This window comes from Gracilinanus agilis, chromosome 1 (assembly GCF_016433145.1).
Source record: "Gracilinanus agilis isolate LMUSP501 chromosome 1, AgileGrace, whole genome shotgun sequence".
Taxonomy (NCBI): domain Eukaryota; kingdom Metazoa; phylum Chordata; class Mammalia; order Didelphimorphia; family Didelphidae; genus Gracilinanus; species Gracilinanus agilis.
Genome location: NC_058130.1, coordinates 418,707,042 through 418,726,954, shown reverse-complemented (window position 1 = coordinate 418,726,954; position 19,913 = coordinate 418,707,042).

The window sequence follows — 19,913 nt, the reverse complement described above, 5'->3', positions numbered from 1 at the left end:
AGAAAACTAGGTTCGGAGTTAGTGGAACTGAGAGTATATCATGTCTTTCTCTTACTATTTGTATCAACCTACAGAGGTCAGCCTCAGTTGCCTCATCTGTAAAAACAAAGTTATTGGGCTATATAAATTCTATACTTCCTTCAGGTTTTAACTCAATGCTCCGAAGACAGACATTGATCAGATCCAAAAGAATCAAGAGAGGATAAATACATTTAGATTTCTATTTGAATTCAGGCCATTTAAAATTGATTTGGGGCTCCTATGTCCCTGTGATTGGCAGTTGAATTTTGCCAGCTGAGGTCTAGAGTGGCAGGGGAATTTGATGAGACCTTGTGGATTATCTATTCATTCTTTCAGAAATATACTTGTATATGTTATTAAATGCCTACTATGTGCCAGGCACTATGATAAGCAACAAGGATACAAAAAAAGACAAAAGACATTTCTATGCTTTTAAAAAGCTCACTGGGAGACAACATGGAAACAATTACATATAGTCGGGCTATATGCTAGATAAATTGGGAATAATTTACATAGGGAAATCTCTAGAATTAATGAGTGATAGGAAAAGGCTTCCTGGAGAAGGTAAGATTTTAGTTGTGATTTGAGGGAAGCCAAGGAAGCTGTCTAAAGCATGGATCCCAAATGCAATATCTTAGGAAAATGGTTGTCCAACCTCTACTTTAATAATTTCAGTGACAGAAAATTAATTTCTCCTTTCTCATGCCCTTTTACCTATGTTTACTATTTGGAAATATTTCCTCATATCAAGTCAAAATCTGTAATTTCCACCTATTGCTCCTAAGTCTATCTTTTTGGGCCCAAACAGAACAAATCAAATTATTCTTCCATATGAATGCTCTTCAACTTGATTTCTTTGTTTGTAAAATGAGAGACTTGAACCAGATAACTTTCAGAGGCTTTTTCCGTTCTACATATATAATTCTATAAATCATTTGAAGCCATCTCTCCCATCAAATCTTCTCTTTTCTAAACATCCCCCCTCCCTTCAACTCAGCCCCATGTTACATGATCTTGAGGACTTTTTCCATTTTTAGCCATTTTCCTTTGAGTATAGTATAATTTTTAGACGGCTCTTCTTAAAGGTAACAAATAGAACTGGAGATAATATTCCAGATGTTTTTTGGCCATGGCTCAGTACAACAGAATAATCACCTTTTTCAGTATAAATATCTACTAATGCTGCTTAAAGTTAAATTAACTTCTGATAGCCCACATTACACTCCTGATTCATATGAGTTTGCATTTTACTAGAAAAACCTAGGTTTTTCTTCCCTGACCTGCTTCCTGGACAAGTCTACCACATTCTGTACTTGCAAATATTTTTCTTCAACCAAAATTTATCCTCATTCAATTTCATCTCATTAACTTCATCCCACAGAAGGTCAGAATCTTTTTTGAAATTCTATTTTTGTCACTCAAGGTAAAATACTCTTTCAAGTTTTATATCATCTTCAAATATGATAAACATATAACCCATTCCTTTATCAAGACAGTCATAAAAACATTAATGTGAAGAATGTCAAGGACAGAGCCTGACAGCACTTTATTAGAGACTTCCTTCTGGTTGGCACCAAACTATACTTTGTATCTTTTTTGTTAACTAGTTTCATATCTGTCCCTCTTAGATACAAAATATGTCATGAGAGACCTTGTCTGATGTTGTGCTGAAAGCTGGATATTTTGACTTTTTTTCAGTTGATGTTTGATACAACACAAAACATTTTAAATATCACAATGGATTTGGCTATAAAATTAAATGGGTGGCAATCTACACAAGGCACATTTTAAGAAACTGTAAAATGATTAGAAGGGCATTCTCAACATCTGTTTTTGAAATGCATTCAGAGAGCACTACTTACATAACATTCCTCATATATAAGATATCCTATTAAAAAAAGAAATGAAAGAAAAAGAAGTTAGTTTTGCATGTACTTACATTATAAGGGTTTTTACACTATACAATATATGTGTTATGTAAATGGTGGCTATTGTCTTTGTTAAATTGAATTAGAAACTTTCACAGCTTGGCTTAGGACCAATTCTATGGCTCTCTGTCCTGTTTTCCCCTTCCCCAGTAAAACATATTTTAATAGGGACATTGACAAAAGATTAAAAGTTTCCAAATGGAGCTAACTGGACATAGCTAAAAATATGTCTTTTGAAGAGGAGGACCTGAGGAAGATGACAATGTCTAAAATAGAAAAGAGGAGATAGAATAGATATCATGGATATCTTCAAAAATTTAAAGACTCCCATATGGAATATGGGAAGACTTATGTAGCTCTAGATATCATAACTAAGACAGATGGGTGAAGGTTACAAGAGTCAGATTTTGGTTCAACATAAAAAAAAAATTTCTTAATAATTAGGACTGTGCCACATTGGAATGGACTGCCTCCTTAGCTAGTGTATTTTCACTTATTAGAAGTATATTAGAAAGGTCAGATGACCACCTGTCAGAAATGCTGTAGAGAGATTGTCTACTCTGTGTGAGAAGTGGGACTTGATTGACCTCTATGGATACCCTCAGTGTTAAGATTTATTATATCTTAGGTTGTCTAATTGTAACATGCTATGGTTCAGAGTGTTAGGGCGAAGATTATATAATTTATTGCCTTCCTATCTCTACAACACTACTTGTGGCATTAAAATACTAATTGTTGACTGATTAAATGATGACCTATAACTCCAGCAGTAGGACCTATCTTTAAGAATTTTTCTGCCTTTTAGGTGTTAGATGATTTCTAAATAAAGTGGGTAAGGGTAGGAAGGGGTATAATAAAAGGTCATGGGACAACTAGGTGACTCAGAAGAGAGAGAGAGAGAGAGAGAGAGAGAGAGCACCAGGTCTAGAGATGGAAGATCCTGGGTTCAAATCAGGCCTCAGACACTTCCTAGCTGTGTGATCCTAGGCAATTCACTCAACCTCCATTGCCTAGCCTTTACTGATCTGCTTTGGAACCAATACTCAGTATTGATTCTAAGATGGAAAGTAAGGGTTTAAATATACAAAAATACATACATACATGTATACATATATATATATACACACACATACACACAGAGAGACATATATATATATATACACACATATATATAAAATCAAATTTTTCTAATGTTAAATGTTGGTGACCCTGAGCAAGTCATGTAACCCCAATTGCCTAGCTCTGACTGCTCTTCTGCCTTGGAACCAATACTTAGTATCAATTCAAAGAGAGAAGATAAGGGTTTAAAAAAGAAAGGAAGGAAGGAAGGAAGGAAGGAAGGAAGGAAGGAAGGAAGGAAGGAAGAAAAAGAAAGNAAGGAAGGAAGGAAGGAAGGAAGGAAGGAAGGAAGGAAGGAAGGAAGAAAAAGAAAGAAAGAAAAAGAAAAGGCTATGATGGAATGCATTTAAATCATAACCAAAATTCTTCATCTCTCTTAGAATTCAAGGTTACTATCTCTCTTTTGTGACTACTTAGTATTCATTTATAAGCATTATCTTTCACCTTGGTCTCAGTTTGCTTTTAGAAGTTATGTGTACTAATATTCTGGGCTTGGCCTAACTTAGGGCAGTCCTGTGATTCAAGCTCAGGATTGGAACTCAATGAGACCCTTGGGGATCATAAAAAATGCAATAAAAATGATGACTCATCACAAAGGAGTAGAAGTTATAATTACTAAAATCTGACATTACCCTTCTCAACTTCTAAATTCACCAAGGCAGCAATGTTGGGCAGCATTCCCCTAGTGCAGTGGAAACTTTGCCAAACCTCAGGAACTCCATTGCCACCAAGACTGGGCTTTTTGTGCCCCAAGTCTTTTGGGTGACCAAATCTTCAGTGTGACCTCTTTGCTTCCTGAAACAGGACCTTTCCAGCTTGGGCCAAATAAAGACTGTTCCTACATAAACTAGTCATTTTAATTTAGGTCAGTGCAATGCAGTCATTTGTTAAGTGTCTATATTTAATCAAGCGTTAAGTGTTGTGGACAATATTCCAAATAGAGGGGATCCAAAAAAGATATGCGATAGCCCCAGCCCTCAGAGAGCTCAGTCTACTGGAGAAACACAACTTGGATAGAGATAGAAGATGAGGGTTTCACAAAGGAGGGATATAGATTCAGTATTCTAGGAAAATATGAAGAGAAAGAACAGTTTTATCTGGGGAGATAAGAGAAAGCCTTACAGAGAATGCTGGAACTCATCCTTAAAGGAATGACAGAATTTCAAAAGGCAGAGATGAGGAAGAAATGCATGCCTTCCAGACATAACAAATGGCCTACAAGATTTCCTGGAGTCAGACTTGGCAAGATAAGACCAGGAAGCAGGAAGCAGGAAGCAATCTAATTTGGCTGGAATATAGAGTATATAATGTGGAAAAGGATAAAGCTGCAAAGGTATGTGGGAGGCAGATTGTGGAGGGTCTTAAAAGTTCAGAATAAAAAATTAATGTTTTATCTCTTTAGGCAATAAAGACCAGAGATTCTTGATCTGGGGAGTAACATAATCTGGTATATGTATTGAAAAGATAATTATATCAGTTGTACAACAGCTAAATGAGAAACAGGAGAGTAGAGGTATGGAGATCAGTTAGGACACTTAGAAAAGTTGAGGTTCAAGGCGATGAGTATCAAAACAAGGAGTTGTTTATATGAGTGGAGAGAAGGGGAGAGTTCAAGGAATTAATAATTGATTTAACATAGAGCCTGAGATGACTGAGGTTTTGAGCCTGAATATTCAAAAGAGTGATGATGCCATCAGTGAAGAAAAGACAAGTTGAGAGCAAGAATAGGACTAGGGAGAAGATGATGAGTTTAATTTTAGATATGTTTTTGAAAGGACAAAGATTGCAATTTCAGTGCTTTAGAAGAGTCCAAATGAGAATATATATTCCAAGTATCCAGGTATATATTCCAAGTCACAGTGAGCATCAAGGGAAGCACTGAAATGGAAACGTCATAATGGGAAAAGAGCATGGAGTTAGAAGGGGGAAAGAAGTCCTATATTCCAGACTTTGTCTATTATGGGACATCTATGGACTGGTAATAGATATACAAATCCCCAAACTTTTTCTGGTTCCAGTTGGTGGAGTGAAATGCTTTAATAATTGGTCACACTTAGATGGAGTTTAAACAGGACTTCACGTACATTATCTCAATTAGTCCTCACAACAACACTGAGGTAGGTGTTATTAGTACTCTTGTTTTAAATATGAGGCAAATGAGGCTGAAAAGGGTTAAATGACTTACTCAGGGTTATACAGTGGAGTGTTAAATCTCTCAAGTGCTACCAAATGAGAAGGCAATGTGTAATAATGGACAGAGAGCACAACTTGAAGTCAGAAAGATTAAGGTTCAGATCCCACTCCACCTATGTATCAGTTGTATAACCCTGGATAAGTCATATTCCCTTTCCCAGTGGTCCATCTAGTCCAGCACATAACTGAATGATGGAGAGCCTGAGAGAGCAGTGGGTCAAAGATGACTGTGGTATTGAGCTTGAATATTCAGAAGAAGGATGATGCCATCAGTGAAAATAGGTAAGCTGAGAGCAGGAACAGGACAAGGTTTCTGTGGGTGAAAGGTGAGGACAGTGCACAGAACTGGGGCATGCTTTGTTCAGAATGATATAGCTGGAATACTTATTCAGTTATTTGTTGGACTAGATCGACTTCTGGGAAAAGGGTCAAGTGACTTACCAAGGTAAATAGGTAGTAAATAGTTGAACCTTAGTCTTTCTGACTTCAAGTTGAGCTGTCTGTCCATTATACTACATTACCTTCTCATTTGGTAGGACATGAGAGATTTAGCACTCCACTTTCTATGCTGCTATGTGCCCAACCTTATGTTAAGCCTGAGAGAAACAAGACCATTCTTGCCATTAAAGAGTTCATATTCTCTTTGGGAGAATACAAGAAGAGGTAGAAGGGAATGAGGTGGGAATAGTTGTGGAGGCCTGACTCTGGACAAGATAAAGTGAAAGCTCACCTATTGGAACCCAGGGAGAATTCAAGGACAATCCATATTTCTGTGGGTGAATGATGAGGAGATGGAGGAAAACGCACATAGCATTGGTAGCATGCTTTGTTCTGAATGATATAGCTGGAATTCTTATTCAGTTATGTGTTGGACTATATGGGTCTCTGGGAAACAGAGAAAACTGTTACAGAAAGTTAGAACTAGAAATTTCATTTTCCCTATGTTCCATATCTATGATCTCGCCAGTCTGGGTATAGCTTCTCTCCCCAAAAGCTAAAGAGGGAGGAAAATTATTCAAAATTGTGGCCCTGGTTTAACCTCATGCTATAATCTCCCCAAGCACTGGGACTACCTTCTCTGTTCCATAATTCAACCCACTGCAATGTCTCACAGAATCATTTATACTGTTGACTTGAAATAGGTGAATCATTTCTGTTGCCAGGAATCTACTACAGGTCTCCATTAGTTCAGTGAGAACTTACTTTATCCTGATATTTCAATTCTTCCCCATTTTGGCAATATTTTACTACCTAACCTGTTCTCTTATTCCTCCCTAAAACGGAACATTCATTTTGGGACAAACCTGTCTTCTTACCATTTGTACCTTTGTACCTTTGTACCACAAGTCTATTATTGCATTCTTTCCTTTTCCTCAATTATTCTCCCAGTGAGCAACATCTTTCCTTCCCCTATAAACTATCCAAATCTCATCTTTCTTTCACAACCCAATTCTTGTCCTGCCTCCTCCAGCAAGCTCACTTTGAAAAGTCCAGCTCACGTTTTTCTCTCTCTTTTGTGGCCTCCCTCAAGAGTTTATTTTTCTGTAATACTATATTTTTGCACTGAATTATGTTCCATTTAAAAGCATATTTTGTATTTTGTGTGATATATCTTGTCACTGCTATAAGATTAACTGGCAGTGTGGTGAAATGGAAAGCACACCCTTTTATATGATGGACACAACCCTGAAGAGCCTCAGTTTCATTTGTAAAATAGGCACCAAACACTTGCACTGTGCATTTCAAAGGGTTGCTGAAAAGTGCTAAAGAAACAAATTATTTTCAAGATAGTGTACACCTCACTCAAGGGCCAAGATCTTGCCATATGTCTTTATGCCGCATCTACCCCATCACCTCAAGTGGAAATTACGAGAGGGTAAGGAAGTAGTGAAGAGAGGTCAGGAAAGATTTTTTAGCCTTGGTCTTCATCCAGTAGCTCTTTTATTCTGAGTAGAAAAGTGACATGAAAGTTTGGAGTTTCATATGTTCCCCCACCCTTCCCATGGGTGCCCAGGCACCCTTCAGAATTCTCATCCATCAGCCAGCAAATGGACACATTTTAACGAGCACAATCTCAACCAAGCAAGTTCTGGCAACAAAATATGCCTCCACTAATGATATTCAATTGTTCTAAGAAGACAAAACGGTCTGAAGTATAATGAGATGCCAAACACACACAAAAAACCCCGGCTGCTCATATTTAAGCCCTTCTGTTTCTTGAAGTGAAAACTCATTTTAAGAAGATTATGGCGCATATATTATAAAATGGGATGATATTCCACATTCATGCCCCACTGGGGCCTTGACTGTATTAAAAAAAAATGAAAACAAAACCAACAACCACATTTTGTTCCCACACAAGTACTTTGCTAATAGGACATGTGACTTGATAGTCATTCATTTGGGTTATTTTTAATGCAGGCCTTCCTCATGCATCTCTGTTTCTCTTTGCAATATGCATTCTGGGAATTCTGTAGCCAGGCCTCTTGAATAGAGGACCCTCTAGAGCTGAAGGGGAGTGGGAGGGATGATGATTGAAGGTGATCAAATGGATAATAGGGCATGTTGTGTGGAGACAAAGAGAAAAGAATATATGTGGGTGCTGGATCAGGGTCAGATTCACCCAGCATAAATTGAGGTAACTGGACATTCACCTGGGGTAACCAGAACTTAGTCCTATCTTGGTCCTTCCCCGTTCAACATTTTATCAACAACTTGGATGAAGACATATAGAGCATGCTTGCCAAATCTGAGAATAACAGAGATGTGAGGGAGAGATTTTTGGATAACAGAATCTGTATTCAAAAAGAACTGAATATAGACGAACGCTGGGCCGAAACAGATAACATCAAATTTAAGTGGGATAAATGTAAAGTCCTATGTTTAACTTAAGGGGAAAAAAATCATCTTCTTGTATATGGGATAGGAGTTGAGAGGGAGACATGATTTCTTTATATGAAAATGATTTTGGAGGTTACTAGACGGTGAGCTCTATAGAAATCGGCATTTTAACACAGCAGAAAAAAAATTACTCATGTGACTGTAGGTTAAATTAAGAGGATAGTGTCTATATTAGAGACTCTATTACAAAAGGAATATGATAGTTTTGCATACTCTGCCCTAATCAGACTGCATATGGAGTATTGTATCCCCTTCTGGCCTCCACATTTTAATAGAGATGTTGATGAAGTAGATCATGTCACCTGTGCTCCCAAAGGACCCTGATGCAATGCAGACAGTTTCATTGCATTTGACTCATTTTCTTGGCAGGTGTAGGGTGGGATATACCCTGGCTGCCTCAAAAGCAGAAGTCTGTCCAGGTGATCAGTCAATCAAGAAACTACAATGTTCAAGGCATTGTGCCAGGCACTGGAGATATAATATATGCCTATATTATTGTATTTAAAAATATAAAATAAATATGGGGTAACTAAGTAGAGCAGAGGATAGAGAGCTAGGCCTGGGTCAGGAAGATTCATCTTCCTGAATTCAAATCTAACTTCAGACACTTGCTATGCATGTGACCCTGGGTCAGCCATTTAACTGCATTTGACTCTCCTAGTTTCTTTGCCAAGAAAACCCCAAATGGGGTCACCAAGATTTGGACACAACTGTGAATGACTCAACAACGACAAAAGAAATATTGGTGGGAGAGAGTATTAGCAGTCGAGGTAGTAGGGAAAGACTTCATTGTATTTGACCTCACTTTTGAAGGGAGCAAGGGATTGTTAAGAGGTGGAAGTAAGTCAATGAGAACTATAGGAATTGAATATAGCAAGTTAGATGCAGGTAAGTGGTGCAGTAAATAAAGTACCAGGTCTGAAGTAAGGAAGATCTGAGTTCAAATGTGGTCTTAGACTCTAGCTATTGAAACCTGAGCAAGTCACTCCACCCTCTTGCTGCAGTTCTTCATCTGTAGAATAAGTTGGAGAAGGAAATGGCAAACCACTCTAGTATCTCTGTTAAGAAAATCCCAACTTCATGGGGTCATGAAGAAATGGAGGCAACAGAAATACCTGAACAACTATATAGCAGGTACGCAGGCAAAAATACACGATGGGGAGGAGGCACAGAAGGACCTAACCCTGTGGTGTCAGAACATGCAAGAGCCATCAGGTGGTTACATTCTCTACTAGTTATCGTCTCTGCATTTTCAAATTATTCTATTTACAGAACAGGACTAAAGCAGGAATATTCACTCTTTTGTCATTTGGTAGATCTATGTTGTGATAACACTACTGGGAAACACATGATTTGCAGATTTGCAGCAATAACTCTCCATCAACTTTTTCCTTTTCCTCCAGTGTGTGAGCTGGGCACATTTTGCCCAGGTTTCAGAACTTCAGTCTGTTAACTTAGAAAAAAACACAGAACTATTAAATAGTCATAGAACCACTCTTTAATCAAGGAAAAGGGGGAACAGGGCTACCTGGCTTCTTTTGCAGAGCTGTGCCTTGTGCAGAGTCCAAGAATTGAACACTGCTTCGCTCTGCTCCCTGACCCCCTGGGAGTGACACCGAGCTAGATGATGACTCCAAGGAACAAAGGGAATTGGGGAACTTATATACCATTTGGGAAGATCCTGGGGCTGGGAAAGATGATTGACATTATACTGGTAAGGATGGGATTTACAATCAAGCTTGAGAAAAGAATCATAGCTAAAGGGGCTGCTTACACAATAGATACTAAAGGATGGTCCCTGCCCCAGTAGTCTTCCTGGGATGGGATCTTTGATACAATGGGGAAGGCTACCTAAGACAAAAGGGTATTTAGCATTTACCCTGGGGTCCATTATTCAGTCTGCAACTGCTAGTCTGGGATTCCCTTCAGGGTGGATTCTCCTGGGAACAGGGAACCAGCCCAAGCTTTGGGGGTCTCCAACCTACTAGCTATTTCTAAAACTTGGGGTTCATCAGATCTCACTAAGCCACAAGTTTGGGGTCTCTAGATTCCACGTCGACAAGTCTCAGGTTCAGGACAGGGATACTTTGTCAATAAATTTGGGATTGAGCCCATCATTATTGTTTATTGGGGTCTGTGAAAACAAAACAAAACAAACAAATACAAAAACAACAGGGGAAGGTCATCTGGGGGTAGCTTTTCTTTAGAAGAACCAATTACTTTAGGCTCTAAGACTGTGAGGGAGAACCTGACCTGAGAACTTTTCCTATGAAGAAAGCAAGAGAGAATGATTTGCATGCCTTTTGCAGGAAGATGGAAAACCTAAGGAGGGGAAAGTGGGTGATCAAGATGGGGAGTGGTCTAGGGAATCTAGGGAATAGGTAATTTGAAGAACAGAGAATTCCTAGAATCTCGGAGCTACAAGGGAACTTAGAGATGATCTAGTCCAGAAGTGGCAAATAGGTGGCCCACAGATCCACACTCCTCACTGTCACCAGATCCAAATCAAAATGTAATTGGAAAATAATGAAAAAAAAAAATAAACACACACTATAACATAGATCTTGTAAACATATGATCTTGCAAGCCAACTTCTGGCCTGTAGGATTTCTTCTTCTGTATGGTTTAATGATCTTCATTTTTATTTGAGTTTGATTGCACTGATTTAATCCAATTCTTTCATTTCATGGCTTAGGAAACTAAAATGTGGATGGGTTGGTGAATTGTCCAAATCCACACAGCTACTAAAAACAAGGTTAGGACTTAAAGCCAACTCTTCTGCTTCATGGAAAGGTTAAGGAATCTTTATCTTGGAGAAAAGAAAAAGTTAATGGACTACTTTATTGCTGTATTCATTTTTGAAAACAGGTCATAGAGCAATTTGGAATTATGTCCAAAGGGTTATAAAACCACCTTTGCCCTTTAACCCAACAATACCACCATTAGGTTTATTTCCTAAGATGATTAGAGAAAAAGGAAAAGAACCTGTATATTCTAAAATATTTACAGCAGCTCTCTTTGTGGTGGCAAAGAACTAGATGAGGCGATGTCCATCAATAAGGAAATGGCTAAACAAATTGTAGTATATGATTGTGTAAAAAAATGAGGAGTAGGTCAATTAAAGAAAACAATGCGGAAAGACCTATATGAAAGTATGAGGAGTGAAACAAGCAGAACCAAGAGCATATTATATATAGAAATATTCTTTGAATAATCACTTCTGTATGTTCACCTCCAGAGAGAGAATTGATAAATAGAAACACAAAAGACGTAATAAGCCTGGGAGAAAGAAGCTGATGGTCATATATCCAAATTCTCAAAATTGGGAGGAACTTCAGAGGCCATCTTGTTCAATCAATACATAAAACAGGAGCCCTTCTACCATATCTTCAGCAATTAGTCACTCAAAAGGACTCCCACTATCTGATAAGAACTAGCTTTGACATACTCCAGCTTGGCACAAAATGTGCCATTTTACCCATTATGACTATCTCTGCCCTTTAGGACTAGATAGAACAAGTATAATTAATCCCTCTTCCAAATCCAACTTTTCCAATTTTCCTGGACAGCTTTCATGTTTCTCTCCTTAGCTTCCCAAGTTTCTTCTTTTCAAGGCTAACTAATCCCATTTTTACAGCTCATCCTATTCTTGGTAGCCTCCTGAGAATGGGGGGAGGGGGGCACACTTTGGGAACAACTGGAAAAATCAGAATATGCACAGAATAGAATGACCAGAATCATTAAAAAGATTAAATACTATCTCATGGAAGGAACTTCCCATTATCTGTCTACCTGGCAAAAGTGGTGTTGCAATGATCCATTATTGATTTTAGTTCCATAAAGATTCTTATCAATAATGATATTTGTCCCAAAATGACCTTTGGGTCTGATAGATATTTGGGGTTGATCTTTAGGATTTAAAAATTTACCAGTGATGGGGCAGTTAGGTGACACAGTGGATAGAGTGCTAGTACTGGAGTCAGGAAGACTTATTTTCCTGAGTACAAATCTGGCCTCAGACACTTACTAGCTATAAGACAACCCCTCTCCCCCCAGTCATTTAACCCTGTTCACCTGTTTCCTCATCTATAAACTGAGCTGGAGAAGGAAATGGCAAATCACTCCATTATTCTGGCCAAGAAAAGCCCAAATGAGGGAGAGTTGACTGAACAACAAAAATTTACCAGCAAAGAGGCCCAAGGCAAACTAGTCTAGTTTCTCACTGAACTCATCAGAATTTCAAAGGCTTAATTCAGGAGTCATCTCCTCCAAGAAGATTCCCATATTGGTTGGGTGGGGAATCTTGGAGGAGCTCTTAATCTTCAATCATTCTTGTGCTTATATTTATGTACATATTAAAATCACTCCCTCCCCATCCCAGCAGAACTATGACTATTTTCTAGTCAGCAATTTTATTTTTTTGTTTTTGTTTTTGTCTTTGTGTCCCATCTAAGCATCTACTAAAGCTTTGTTGAATGGAATTAATTAAATTTCCTTTCAGCTGAATCCATTCCAGTTCTAAAGGCACATAGCTTATGTCTACTATATACTGAGTATTGCTTCAGGTACTGGGAATGATATAGAGTCCTTGCTATAAGAACTCCCACAAGTGAGTTAAGGCACATGCATTAAGTTCCTGATGGGTTAAAATGTGATGAGTGCATAGAAGAAGTCAAATAAAGGACAAGAAATCAAGAAGAGAAAGATTCTTGGGTAAAGTAATGTGATCATTGTAATTTTTATATTGTTTGATGTTATGGTGGAAATGATTCCACTCAAATATGGAGTCACTTTGGCTAAGTAGTCCTAATACTCATAAACTATATAGGCAATGACAGTTTTTTACGTTGCCACTTTCCTGACCTATTTTAATTCTGTTTCAAGCAGTTAATGTTTACAGTTTGTGAATGGATAAAACTCCTGACTGCAGGGGGCTGTGAGCAACTCTTTTTCTGCTGCCTTAGATAGTCAACTCAAACTCTTAGCCAGTTTCTGGTGCTGAAAAAAAAACAAAAGAAAACCAAAAAAACCCCCAAACTTCCTTCTACTCAAGACTCACTTGAGCCTGGGATCAATGAGTGATTCAAGAATTTCTCTTTTATATCTGTCTGATAAGGAATGTCCTCTCCCACATTTGGAATCAATTACCTTCTCTTCCAAGGTCATTATTATGGTATAAAACTTCCCTACTTAAACCCTAATTCTGAGGATGCATTTTTCCTGATTTGACTCCTTCCTCCTTGAGCTGGGCAAGTCTCTTTATAGAAAGAGGGGATGAGCCTCTTTCTATACTGCCAAATAGGGAGTGTGTGTATTATTTTTCTATGTCTGCTTGCTATTTTGCATAAAAATCCCTCATTTGTACTGCCTTCCCAAGTACCAGTTTTCTATAAATTCCTAAAACCATGGCTTTGCTTTGATTAGAACACTGAGGTCCTAGAAAACAAGGAACCAGAAAAAAGTTTCATGGAAAATGTAACACCTGAACTGAGCCTAGAAGGAGAGGATTCTAGCAGATAGAGGTGTGGAAGGAATCTATTCTAGGCATGGAAGACACTTTATGCAAATTTGTGAAAACCTCAGTGTCCAAAACAATATTGAAGAATTACTAATATCCAGTTATTTGTAACAAAAAATGTGTGAAAAAATAGTATGAAATTATGCCAGTTATATAATATTGCCATCTTCATCTTGTGGGAGGTCTTGAAAGACAGGAAAAAGAGTTTGAATTATATCCTTTAGGAAATTGGGAGTCAATGAAGATTTTTAGGTAGATAAGTGGTGTGGTCAGACACAGAATTCAGAATGAAAACTTTGAAAGCTATGCAAAGGTTAGATTGGAAAAGAGAATCCTATTAGTAGATAATTGATGGACTCTGAAGAGGTAGCAGCTGCATACCAGAATTGAAGAGGGCTCACAGATGCCCATAGTTGTGAATTAACCTCTGGGCTATGAAAGGTCAATAAAGATGTTCTGTTGGCACTGGTAATGGTGGTAGTATGTAGTACCAAAATTGGCCTCTGGGGTTGTGGGATATGGATAGAGATAGTGTTATGATTGGAATGATCTGATCCTGTGTATGTGTGTATGTGAGAGAGACAGATACAGAGAGAAGAGAGAGGAAAAAGGAGGAGAAGGGGAGAAAAAGAGGAGAGTAATTTGTTGAGGCATCTAGGTTTAGGACTTTGACAGTTGTAGGTATTTTTGGACAAAGATTCATAGAAGCTCTGGGGTTTTCCCTGGAATATACTTCAAGTGCTTGGATCATTGGAAGAATGAGATTTAAGGCATTACACAGAGCATGATACTGTCACCTTGTTCAGAAGTACAACTTTGAGTCAGAAAGACCTGAGTTCAAATTTGCTCTTGGACATTAATAGCTATATGTCTCTGGACAAGTCCCTTTACCTCTCTTTGCCTCAGTTTCCTGAGCTGTACAAAGATCATAATAGCACCTACTTCCCAGAGTTCTTATGAGTATTAAGTGCAGAATATTTGTAAAAAGCACTTAGCATAGAGCCTAGCATATAGTAGTTGCTATATAAATGCTTATTCCTTTCTCTTATTTGCTCACCTCCTCCCAATGCATATAATTTGCAGGATGCAATGTGTGTGGATACTATGTCAAATGCAAGGAACATTTAATTCCAAGTCTAAAAATATTCATGGCACAACTCTAATGTCAGATATTTGAACAACTCTTATGTCAGATATTACAACACCAGTAGTGGAAAAAGTGAAGATCCAGGTTGTTCAAGGGGAACTGGAATTAGATTATCCAAGTCTGAGGCTGGACAGGTCTATGACTATTATCCTGCTAGCCTAAACCAGAGGCAAAGAGGTCCTCCCTTGAATTAGGGCAATAGTAGTAACTATTGGAATCAACAAGACATAGAAACTTATGAGATAAGAATGGGAAAGAAGAGAGAAGTCAATTATGACTGTGAAATTTTAACTCCAAGTAACTAGAAACATATTTAGTACTTTCATTGAGAGAAGTTAGTAGGAGGAGCAGGTTAAAGAAGGGAAAATGATTTTAAACTTATATCTACAAGAAGGTACTAGGAGAATATCCAAGTAGTTTAGGGGAAAGATCATAGATATGGGTCTAAGAGGAACCATGAGAAATTAGCTATGAATCAGTTATTACATATTGATTAATTATCTACTGTGTGCCAGGTACTAGGCTAGGTGCTGAGGCTGCAAAGACAAAAAAAAATGAAACAATCCCTACTTTCAAGAAATCCAAACCTTTTATAGATGGGACAACTGAAATCTACCTTAGTCCTTTGCCACAACCCTATCCCAAGGTACCAATAAGGGTTTCTTTTCATGTATGCTCTTCAGCAAGAGACTAGAGCTCATGTGTCACTGGAATTACTTAGACGCAGACTCTGCTCCATAGGGACTGGTCCTGTCCAACAGTTCATGGTGTCTTATTATATACTATTATATCAAAGATTATTTGAGATTATTTGAGTCCAGCCAGTCTTATTGGAGGTGAGTTTTATTCAGATATTGAATCTGGTTTCCTAAAACGTCTCTCTTCTTTTCCTCCTTCTCTGAGATTCTAGGATTCCCTTGCCTAGTATTTCTGGCTGATGCCCCAGATTCCTAACCTAAGCTCATTTCCTGGTGTGATTGTATATGACATCTAAGCACTAGCTTTCATATCTTATTTCTTACCTTCTCTGGTTCTAAGGGATTCTTGTTCTAAGCACTGAGTATGAGCCAGGGATGATGTGAAAGAAAAATTGTGCCAAAGAAAGTCACCACAAAACCCATCTGTTAGGTATCATATGACTTTAAGTCCCTGTCCTTAGTTCAGTCCTCGAACCCTATGTTCTGTCTTGAACTCTAGTTTGGCAAATTCTATGTTACTTCAACTCTTACCCAATCTGATAATTTAAAATTTATTTCCCTTCTTCTCTGGTCATCAAAGTTCTTTGGCACCCTAGGCACCAGGCAAGAATAGGCATAAAGGTTCCTGACATCTTCTGAAAGATCTCTTTGTGGCCTTATTTTAGACAAAATTGGCCATTGTCCCATCTGCTTCCTAAAGTCATTACTTTTTTCATCGATATTTTTCTAATCTACCACCTAGTCCTGTGTATGCTAATCCCCAACTTCTCTGGAACAAAATGACATATTCACCTTCACATCTAAGTGGATGATAATAGTGTCTTTCCTCAAAGTAGCTATTACTAAGGTGAAGGGACAAGAAAATGATGATATAACCAGGTTAGAAATAGTGACCGCATCTCCAAATTGAGGAAGGGGTGTCTGGGGTCTCTGAATACAAACTTTGGATTTTGCAGTTTTTCCAACTTTGAAATCTCTTCAGTTTTAGTTTACTGCTTCTAGTTCAAAGGATCTTGAGGTCATATTTGTTCTTAACCATAAGACAGAGAATCAAGATCATCATCACTATCACATCATATCATCTTGCATTTGCATAGGCCTTATAGCAATCAAAGTACTTTCATATTCATTTTCCTGTTGTTTGAAAATGTTTTTTCCTTCTTCAAATATCAATGAAAATTTGTTCTCCTCCCTTCCACATCATGGACCAAAGTAATATTTTGTGTGTGTGTGTGTGGGGGGGGGGAACAAACAAACATGGCAACAACAACAATAATTAGCTTTCAAGTCAGAGAACCTGAACTTCATTCCAACTTTGCCAGATACTAAGCAAGTCATTTCAACTCTTTGTTCTTGATTTCCTCATCTGCAAAATGAGGGTGTTGGATTAGATAACTTTTGATGAAGGCAAGAGTCAAAATCCTGAATCTGATGGAGGACTAAGGCTAAGAATCTTTGTAAATTGAACTGTTAGTCTTTTTCACATTACCTTACAATATATTTGCTCGATAGGGATTCTTCATAGTTTCCATGTAAATACCTAATGGTGTGTGTGTGTGTGTGTGTGTGTGTGTGTGTGTGTGTGTGTGTGTGTGTACTATTATCAAGGGAAAATAGATGTGGTAAAGTGAATGAAATCCCAAGATTTTCTCTCTATAGGGAATGGAAGGTTTGGAAACTGTAGTAACTTAGATGAACTTGGAGCTATTTGAAATCTGAAGTGGATACCAATATTCAGAGACTTGAACTTTCTGATGGAGGGGGGGAAAGTCATGTTGTAGGATCTAATAGGTACTATTACCTATCTAGTGGACTGTACATCTAATGGACCAGTATCATTAGAGGCAAAGACATTCATGGTAGGGGTAATATGATGAGGAAAGTTTGGAGTCAGGAAAAGGCAGGGGGTTTTAAAATGACAGTAAGAAAACCCAAGAGGGCTTCAGTGGAAGTTGTGTATAGTAGAGGAATGGGTGATAGAGAAAGACTGGTGGTGGGGGTGGGGCTAGAACTAGAACTTAGAGGTCTTTAAAACCAAGCTAAAGTGTTTTGGAACATATAGGATAGGAATCAGGTCATATCACTCAGCTACAGTGTTGATGACAAAGTCATCCAACTAATCTAGGCTTCAGTTTCCCTCATCTATCAAGTGAATGGATTAGACTAGTTGATTACTGAGCTCTTTTCCAGTTTTAATATAGACTACGTTTCTCTGTCTTTATTCTGTAGGCAATGGGGAGCCACTGAAGGTTAAAAGGAATCACTCCTAATAAGTATTTCTAGTGATGAAATAGCAATTTCACTAAGCTTTCACCAAATGATATGTTCCCTTTGTAACACCCTATATTTGAATATCATACAATCAGCAGAACATGATTATATTCTAGCTGTTTCTGAAAGTTATGCAATTACCTTGATATTTTTGCACCATTAAATGGGAAAAAATATCCTTGTTTTCTCTCCTTCTCTTTTTAGGGTTGCTTTTAGCAGTCTCAAAATCAGCTTTCATTTTGACTGCTGCTTAACAGAATTTGATTAAAAAAAGTAAACTAATTACAACGGAAATGCAGCCCTGCGAAGCTTTAAGAAAAACACATTATTTTGTTTTAGGGTTCAGTTACTATACATTCATTTATCATCTTTATAAGCGATGTGCAGGCGATGATGAATAGGCCCTGGCTTTGAATCAGGAAATGTAAATTATCCTCTTTCTTTTTTTTGGGCGAATAATGAATACTAGTAAATTTGAAGCTAAAAGATGTGCCAGGAAATCAGGGATGATGTAATGCCATGTAAGCAATCCTATGGGCCAAGCATCTGGGAATCAAACCCAAGAAGGAACCCTGGGTGAGGGGATTCCCATTTGGAGTCTGGCTACAGTGGCAACCATGAACATGGTCCAATCCAAAAGGAGGAAAGTTTGCAAGATGCAGGAAGAGTTCATTTGTATGCATAGGTGAATGGAAGTTTGATTTATTTTTATTTAATGATGAAATATAGGTAGGCTTTTATTGGGAACAGGAGAAGTAGTAGGACTAGAGTCCCTGTGGCCTTCTCATTGCAAAAGACTTGAAGTTTGGTACAGGAGGAAATATACTGACTCTGGAATCAGGGAACTTGGTTTCAAATCCTGCCTCACAGAGTGAAGGTAGAGTCATTTAAACACTTTAGGTCTTAATTCTTATTCTATAAAATGAAAGCATTAGACTGGATGTCCTCTGAAGGTCCTTTGACTATAGAGGTATGATTCTGTGAACTTTGTAGGCTAGAACTAGTGGCAGCTTAAAATCTGAAGGGATAACCACTGAGCCAAGAATTGATAACAGAAAAAATAGATCATCAGTAGTTCACAATCCATTGAATCCATGCCAGATGCACACTCCTGATAAGATAAGATACCTTTACTTACTCTATTCCTCCAGCTACAATGTCCTTCTTCTCAGATTGCCTATGCAGTTCTTACATGACTTTCAAGACCCTCTTCAAATCTCATCTCCTACATGAATTTATTTTTTATATCGGTTCAGCCCAAAGCATAATGACAGGCTTCAAAACCTCAATGAATTAGGGAGTTATCTATCTCAGGCACGTGAAGACTTCCCTTGGTGGAATGGGCAGATGAGAACAATCTGTTTTAAGAGCCATGAAGGCAGCTGAAGTAGCTGCTATGGAGTGGTTGGGGTTTGGTCAGACATTGAAAATGCCAAGATCATCCACTTCATCCTTGGCCATCACCAGCCATCCTGACTTTTGGTTTGCTACTGGACTATGATGACTCTGGAAGAGAGAGTGAGACTGATGACTTTGTGAAACTACCTAACTTTAATCCAATTCTCATGCAAGTGGAGACATCATCCTGTGACAACACTGGTCCTCTTTGAAAACAAAGGACTAACAGCAGTCTATCAATCTCTTAAGAGAGAGTTCTTCTATATTGGGGTGTGGGGCAGAATGGACTATATTTTGTAGCAATTAGGTAAGGCAAAGTATTGTGGACAGAACCTTTGGTATATAGTGAGGGTGACTTGGGTTCCAATCCTATGTTGGATAATTATTATGTGACCCTGAAAAAGTTCTCTAACTTCTTAAAGATAAGTTACCTTGTCTGTAATATGGAATAAAAATAGCAACACCTCATAGGGCAGTTGTGATGATCAAACAAAATGACAAATGCAAAGCAATTGGCAAATCTTAAAGTGACTTATGAATGGGAGTTATCAATATTTTAATGTCATAGTAAAAATTAGCATTTATATAGTGTTTTAAGCTTTACAAAGCACTTTACACACATTATCTCATTTTATCTTCATAACAACCCTGGAAGGTAAGTGCTGTTATTTACTCTTATTTTACATATGAGAAAGCTGAGGCAGATTAGGGTTAAGTGA